This window comes from Chiloscyllium plagiosum, chromosome 32 (genome assembly GCF_004010195.1).
Source record: "Chiloscyllium plagiosum isolate BGI_BamShark_2017 chromosome 32, ASM401019v2, whole genome shotgun sequence".
In the NCBI taxonomy this organism is placed as follows: Eukaryota; Metazoa; Chordata; class Chondrichthyes; order Orectolobiformes; family Hemiscylliidae; genus Chiloscyllium; species Chiloscyllium plagiosum.
This window is the reverse complement of record NC_057741.1, coordinates 2,950,579-2,958,861: the sequence shown is the minus strand read 5'-3', so window position 1 is coordinate 2,958,861 and position 8,283 is coordinate 2,950,579. Positions and strand designations below refer to the sequence as shown.

Sequence of the window (8,283 nt, the reverse complement as noted above, 5' to 3'; positions counted from 1 at the left end):
TTTTTAAAAAAAAAGGAAAAAGAAATCTTAAACCCTCTTTCAACAGCCTGCAAAACCCAGTAGATCCTATAACAAAAACAGAAGTGACTGGAGAAGTTCAGTAGGTCTGGTAGTATGTGTGGAGAGAAATCAGAGTTAAGTGACCCTTCCCATTTTACAATCTATCATCACCCTCTGCTTTCTGCCTTGGTGTTAATTTTCATATTCGCGCTGACGCTGGCACCGCTCCTTCAACCTCATCAGCTTCGAGGTGAATTTATGTTGGGATCCGAAGCCCCTCGCTTTGACCGTTTGCAACGTACGTTGATGTTTGGAAGGGCGGGTATCCCCCGGCACCTGGGAGCAGGCGGGAGGAGCTGCTTCTAGACTCTTCCACGCAGTGACCGCCGGAGGGGGAGGGGCTTATCACCAGGCGTGAGCAATCACGTGCGGACGGCGGTTGGGTCGATGCGATCGGTGATCACAGGGTTGCCCGGAGACGGAGTCCTACATTGTCGGTGGCACTGGGTCGATGTGCAGGTACGTTTTATGAGTTTACAGCCGGTTTATCCAGGAGCCGGTGGTCGCTCTGCTCCTGTTGTTTGGGGAGTATAATGAGACTCGAGTACCGCTGGCCCTTTCTATTCAAGGCATCATAGGCCCGGGGAAACTCCTAAAACTTATCACCTAGTCACACCACAGAAGGCAGGAACCATTAGGTTAGGTTCGGGGGGAGTAGAGAAGTCGGTGGGGTGGCGTAACTTTGAAAAAGGCCCTTGTGAAGGACCTAACAGGAAATTGCTGAAATACAGAATGTGTGGAGTTGAACTCTGGCGGTTTTGTTTTCCTCCAGAATGACTACAGAGAGGGAGAAAGGTGAAACAAGGTGGGCGACCTGTTTGCACACCTTGTGTAAATGATGACACTGGGGCTGAATCTTGCGTTGTTTTGGCCCGAGTTTCCTTTTTTGGAGGTTTCGTAGTCGCGAGGCCTAGCGAGACGTCTCGCTGATTCTGACCAAACTCTGTTCATTAACTCTGTCCCTTGTTTCCCCCGCGGGGATCCCCCTCGTCCCCGACTCCCCCGGGGATCCCTCTCGTCCCCGACCCCCCCCCCGGGGGATCCCTCTCGTCCCCCCCACCCCCCCGGGGATCCCTCTCGTCCGATTCCGGTCACGGTTACCACCTGCCGGCTGTCAGCGGATGTCACGGAACTCTCAGCATTCCATGTGCACCACCAACTTTAAAACCCAAATGTGCACCTAAACAAGCCCTCGGTGTCGAGGTGACGTGCACTATTGCTGAAATTTGCCCTGGGACGTGGCAGATAGGGGGAAATTCGTATTCCACCTTGAGGTCCTACTGGATTTCCACTTTGCCAAACCCCCACCCTGACCACAACAACTGACTGTGCCATGGTTTCTAAGGTTAACACCTAGGTTAAAGCTGTCTAAGCTGACTGTAAGAAGATAAAAATCCTTTGTCACTCTGCTAGAGTAAGTTCTTCTGACTAATACTGTCTTCACTACTGAGCCCACTTCACACAAACCCTATGCTCTAATAATTTCACTATTGCTAACAACATCTACCCCAACAACCAACACTACACGCCCTGTATAGTTTTGTGCTACCTACACAGCTACTTAGCACATGTCCCCACTTGTAGCAACTGTAATAGCTGTGTCACCCACTGTTATCTTCCATAATACTTGCCTTTTCTCTCAATCCATCAGAAAAACAGTCCTCAGAAGGGCAGGAAGACTCTAGATGAGTGGTGGATTTCCTGACATTTGGCTCCTCATCCTTTTTTTGAGAAGAGCAACCTGACTCTACTGCCCAGATTAAGTTCTGGACTGGTGAAGATGAGACTCACTGAAATCCTGTAGATGCTTTTGCCCAAAACGTCGATTTTTCTGCTCCTCGGATGCTGCCTGATCTGGTGTGCTAATCTTGACTCTGATCTCCAGCATCTGCAGCCCTCACTTTAGCCTAGTTGATTTTAACCTTACTGTGAATCCTCTTGCAAGGATGCCTACCTTGAAAAACTTCTCCTCTCCCTACAAGGATTTCAGAGAGTCTCACTTTCGTCCCCACCTCCATCCACCTATTGTACTCTTAGCTACCTTCTCCCCAGCCCCACCCCCTCCCATTTATCTCTCCACTCCGGAGGCTCCCTGCCTCATTCCTGATGAAGGGCCTTTGCCTGCAGTGTCGATTTTCCTGCTCCTCGGATGCTGCCTGACCTGCTGTGCTTTTCCAGCACCACTCTAATCTTGACTCTGATCTCCGGCATCTGCAGTCCTCACTTTTGCATGAGTATTGATGCAGTTGTTCAGAGCAAGTGGTGAACTGAATCAGACAGGTGCTTGCTCTGGTTTCCTTGTCAAGTTTTCCAGATATCAAACTGATTTGGCAACTTTGGGAAGATGAGAGGCTGAAATTGGGTTGTTAACCAGATGTTTAACAAGCTATAGGAAGAATGTTATTAAATTGGAAAAGATGCAAAAAAGATTTACAAGGATGTTTCTGAGACTGGAAGGTTTGAGTTTTAGGGAGAGGCTGTATCGGCTGGAATTTTGTTTTTCCCCTGGAGTGTAGGAGGCTGAGATATGACCTTTATAGAGGTTTATAAAATTATGGGGGACATAGATAAGGTGAATAGCCAAGGTCTTTTTCTCAGGGTAGTGGAGCCTAACATTAGAGGGCATAGGTTTAAGATGAGAGGGGTAAGATTTTGGAAGGACCCAAGGGGCAACTTTTTCACACAGGGTGGTGCATATGTGGAATGAGTTGCCAGAGAAAGTGGTAGAAGCAGGTGACAATTACATCATTTATAATACATTTGGACATGTACACGGATAGGAAAGGTTTAGAGGGATTTGGGCCAAATGCAGGCAAGTGGGACTAGTTCAGTTTAGGAAACTAGGTCAATGTGGACGAGTTGGGCTGAAGGACCTGTTTCCTTTTTTTGTTGTTTGTGTGTGTGTACAGGTGTGAGACAGTGAAAGACAACAGGTGATTAAATCTTTATTCAATTTCCACCACCAGGAAGAAAGGAAACACCCATTTTGGAAGAACAAATAAGAATGCGGAATACAGGGTTAATGGTAGGGTTCTAAGTCAGGTGGAGGAACAGAGGGATCTTGGGGTCTATGTACATAGATCTTTGAAGGTTGCCACTCAGGTGGATAGAGTTTGTAAGAAGGCCTATGGAGTATTATCGTTCATTAGCAAAGGGATTGAATTCAAGAGTCGTGAAGTGATGTTGCAGCTGTACAGGACTTTGGTTAGGCCACAGTTGGAGTACTGTGTGCAGTTCTGGTCGCCTCACTTTAGGAAAGATGTGGAAGCTTTGGAGAGGGTGCAGAGAAGATTTACCAGGATGTTGCCTGGAATGGAGAGGAAGTCGTACGAGGATAGGTTGAGAGTTCTCGGCCTTTTCTCATTGGAACGGCGAAGGATGAGGGGTGACTTGATAGAGGTTTATAAGATGATCAGAGGAATAGATAGAGTAGACAGTCAGAAACTTTTTCCCCGGGTACAACAGAGTGTTACAAGGGGACATAAATTTAAGGTGAAGGGTGGAAGGTATAGGGGAGATGTCAGGGGTGGGTTCTTTACCCAGAGAGTGGTGGGGGCATGGAATGCGCTGCCCGTGGGAGTGGTAGAGTCGGAATCATTGGCGACCTTTAAGCGGCATTTGGATAGGTACATGGATGGGTACTTAATCTAGGTTAGAAGTTCGGCACAACATCGTGGGCCGAAGGGCCTGTTCTGTGCTGTATTGTTCTATGTTCTAAGTGGCCAGGGACAAGTAATGCCCTTCTCTGAGGGCAATGCTGCATGATCAAACAGTGAAGGGGAGGGCAGGGATTAAATCAAAATAGTACACTCCACTCCCTGTGGTGCCCACCTTTCCCTGAAAGTCTCGAGGGTGTTTGTGAGGACTTGCTTCTCTGCTGTGTGCATCTGACTCTGACTGTAAGCAATAATTACTACTAATTGGCACCTCACCACAGCCGTGAAAGAATCTTGCCATGCCAGTTATGAAGAGTATAAGAGATGCTGAGAGTTGTTCCCAAGAATGAACCTCACCACTTGTTGCCCAATTGTGTCACACGTCTTATAGTAGTCCATGTTGCTCAGACCCCTACAAATTTCCACACATTGTTTCTGGTTATATAATCACATATAACTATGCAGACAGTTATTAATGGTTATGAGGTAATTGGAATCACAGAGACCTGACTGCAAAATAACTTTGAGTTGGAGAAGTTGCTTTACAAGGGAGTAGGGATTCAAAGGTACAAGTAAAAATAATTTGAGTGGATCTAAAAGCATCAGAAATATTATATACAGAAGACCAAAGCCTATTGTTCTTCTTAAAAACTTGGGGTGTTTAAGAAAAACAATAAAATTAGTATATGTTTATTCCCCCCCCCCCCCTTAATTGCCCTGAGAAGTTGCTGGTGAGTTAAAATATTGTCACACACAAAAATTATTTGTGAATGACTATCTTGTTCTTTTATTCACTTCACATGTAGCTAATCCAGCAATGCAATATTAGATTGCTGGTATAGGCTAGGAAGAGATAATGATTTGTGGTAATATCACTGAGTTACAGGAAGTCTGCTTCTGACATTGTCCCTTTTTTAGTCACATGATTTTGCTTGTTGCTGAGCTATTAGGATAAGAAATTTCATTAAATGCTGCCAGATTCATTCTTTATATTGTTTACTGCAGTACCCCACCTGACCAAATGGGCACCATTTGAAGTAAACTCCCTTTCTGACTTGAAGCTGATCCCCGCCTTCCAGACTTGTGGTCTCTCCCAGTGCCAGATCACTGCCCAAGGGCCTCACCAGGAAAGCCTCATGTATCAAACCCCAGATTGTCCATTAGAGGTAGTTCCTGACCCCATCCACGCCACATTCAGTATCTGACAGCAACACCATCACCATCCATAAGGTTGTCCCAGCCATGATAGAGCAACACCACCTGGCCTGCAAAGTGAAAGCCCCTGCCAAGTCCCATGGCATATACCCCTCCCAAGACTTTGGGACACTAGCCCAATGCATGCTTAATTTCCTACATGGCCCAAACACCAGCAACTAACAAGCTAAGCAGTCCAAACTCAGTAGCATTAGCCACTGATGATCTCAGTAACATCCTTCCCTTTTTGCCCTCAGGTGATGGCCTAGTCTGAACTCAACAATCCCATAACTTAAACAGGGCACTGGCTATTACCGAGCTTGGCAGTAGCTATCAGGTTTGTGGGGCACTGGCCTAGTCCTGCTCAGCAGTTCACCACCCATACACCCAGTCTGTGGGGCCACCAGCCACTGCTGGAGTTAAATAGGTCTTTCTCAGAAGCCTCTTCCCTCATTTTCCTGGTCAGCAGAATGCTGGGCACAACTGAGATTGGTAGCCACTCTATATTTTCCTATATTAAATTTTATCTCCCAGTCTACTCATTTCATCTGCTTATGCTCTTTTGAAGTCTATCATTTTTCTCGCTATATTTCCATATTTTGTGTTCTTCACAAATTTTTTAAAATTATGCTTTGTACCCCCAAATTGAGTTCATTAAAATACATCAGGCAAAGGAGCTGTCGGGGTATTGATCCCCGGGGATCAACACCGTATACTTTTGAGGAGAAAGTGAGGTCTGCAGATGCTGGAGATCAGAGCTGGAAATGTGTTGCTGGAAAAGCGCAGCAGGTCAGGCAGCATCCAGGGCTGGAACTTTCCCCATTCCTGAAGAAGGGCTTATGCCCGAAACGTCGATTCTCCTGTTCCCTGGATGCTGCCTGACCTGCTGCGCTTTTCCAGCAACACATTTCCAGCACCGTATACTTTTCCCTAGTCTGGTATTACCTTTCTGTCTGTTTCCTGTCATTTAGCCATATATTTTTAACCATACTGATACTATCCCTTCTATTCAATTGGCTCCAGTATTACTGATAAACGTATTGTATGGTATTTTATCAGACTACCTTCCTCAGTATTCTGTAACCTTATCAGAAATGATCTTTTAAATTTGTTGAAGGCAAATCCGATTTTCCTTTAACAAATCAGTACTAACTTTCCTTAATTAATCCACATCTGTGTAATCATCTGACAATTTTATCCCAGATTATCATTTGTAAAGCTTTCTTATTACCAAGGTTAAAATGACCGGCCTTTGGTTGCTGGGTTTATCCTTTTCACCTTTTTTTGAACAGGGATGTAATGTTTGCACTTTTGCAATATTCAGGCACTAGCCCTCTATTTAGAGAGAATTTGAAAGTTATAATGCTTCACCCTTGGTGCCTTAAGAATTTTGGATTGTGTTGTATCTGGCCCTCATTTTAACAGCTTTATGTACAGACAGCTTTTCTAGCATCTCAACAATTTTTGACTTTTACTCAACTGTCTTGTCTTCCATGTGACTTTGCACTCGTCTTTAACAAGGATGATGATATTGTCAAGTACTCCTTTTGTACTGCAGTCATGCCAACTGCCTTTGGTTCCTCCATATGGATGTCTTTTTTTGGATCCTAATCAGTACCAGTCTCCCATTGCTGTCTTTTTACTCTTTGTGCGCACAGAAACTGGATTTCCTTTAACTTAACCAATAATTTCTCAATGTCTCTGCCTTTATTTCCTTTGCTGCCTGCCTGCACTTTCTGTATTCATTCTTCTTCTCATTTGTTTTTATCAACTTATCTACATTTGCCTTTTTTGTTTTCTTCTTCTTCTTACTTTCAATTTCTTTTAACATTCAGCGACCTGGATTTGACTACCCTATTTTTCCTCCTAATGTCTTGATTGTACCCAAAGAATTATCTCTTTTAAGGGCAGCTTGAAGTTTTAATTTCAGTTTTGCTTAGTCAATTTTTTTAATGCAGGGTACATCTGTTCTCAAGCCATAAACATTAACAATTAAACATCTCCAATTAACAGTTTTTACTCTTCTCTAATGAAATTTTGAACTATGCTCACTGTTCCTTGAATATATTTTAAAATTAACCTATACAGATGCACCTCTGAAGCAGATGTGACTGAAACCACGAAACCATAGGTAGGAACACCAGCACTGCATTTCAAGAGCTTTCATTATTCCTGAGTGTTCATCAACTGAACTTAACCCAAGTCATTCCCCAGATCTATTAATTCCTCATTTCCTCATTGGACTAGCAAACTATTGATCTAGAAAGTTCATCTGAACTTTTCCCCCTCTCTGCCCTTTGCACTGTTACTATCCCAGTTCATATTAGGATAATTAAAATCCCACATTATCATCACTGTTGTGGTTCTGTTCGCCGAGCTGGAAGTTTTTGTTGCAAACGTTTCGTCCCCTGGCTAGGCGACATCATCAGTGCTTGGCAGCCTCCTGCGAAGCGCTTCTTTGATGTTTCCTCCGGTGTTTATAGTGGTCTGTCCCTGCCGCTTCCGGTTGTCAGTTTCAGCTGTCTGCTGTAGTGGTTGGTATATTGGGTCCAGGTCGATGTGTTTGTTGATGGAGTTTGTGGATGAATGCCATGCCTCTAGGAATTCCCTGGCTGTTCTTTGTCTGGCTTGCCCTATAATAGTAGTGTTGTCCCAGTCGAATTCATGTTGCTTGTTGTCTGCGTGTGTGGCTACTAAGGATAGCTGGTCGTGTCGTTTCGTGGCTAGTTGATGTTCATGTATGCGGATTGTTAGCTGTCTTCCTGTTTGTCCTATATAGTGTTTAGCGCAGTCCTTGCATGGTATTTTGTACACTACATTCGTCTTGCTCATGTTGGGTAAAGGGTCCTTCGTTCTGGTGAGTTGTTGTCTGAGCGTGGCTAGCCACACTACCATACATCAGGAGCATCTCGGAACTAACAGCCAGACTACTGCGACCCCTAGGACTCATAACAGCACACAAACCAACAGCCACACTCAGACAAAAACTCACCAGAACGAAGGACCCGATACCCAACATGAGCAAAACTAATATAGTGTACAAAATACCATGCAAGGACTGCACAAAACACTACATAGGACAAACAGGAAGACAGCTAACAATCCGCATACATGAACATCAACTAGCCACGAAACGACACGACCAGCTATCCTTAGTAGCCACACACGCAGACAACAAGCAACATGAATTCGACTGGGACAACACTACTATCATAGGGCAAGCCAGACAGAACAGCCAGGGAATTCCTAGAGGCATGGCATTCATCCACAAACTCCATCAACAAACACATCGACCTGGACCCAATAAACCAACCACTACAGCGGACAGCTGAAACTGACAACCGGAAGCGGCAGGGACAGACCACTATAAAAC

General features: G+C 44.8%; 1 protein-coding gene across 1 annotated transcript in view; it reads left to right on the top strand.

Annotated features, from left to right (window-relative positions):
* The first annotated feature begins 416 nt into the window (after positions 1–416).
* Positions 417–8,283, top strand: part of gtf2e2 (general transcription factor IIE, polypeptide 2, beta) — a 72,253-nt gene continuing 64,386 nt past the window's right edge. The window contains exon 1 of the mRNA XM_043674022.1: positions 417–519. The gene's annotated coding sequence lies outside the window, so the exon portion shown is untranslated. The remainder of the gene's footprint in view (positions 520–8,283) is intronic.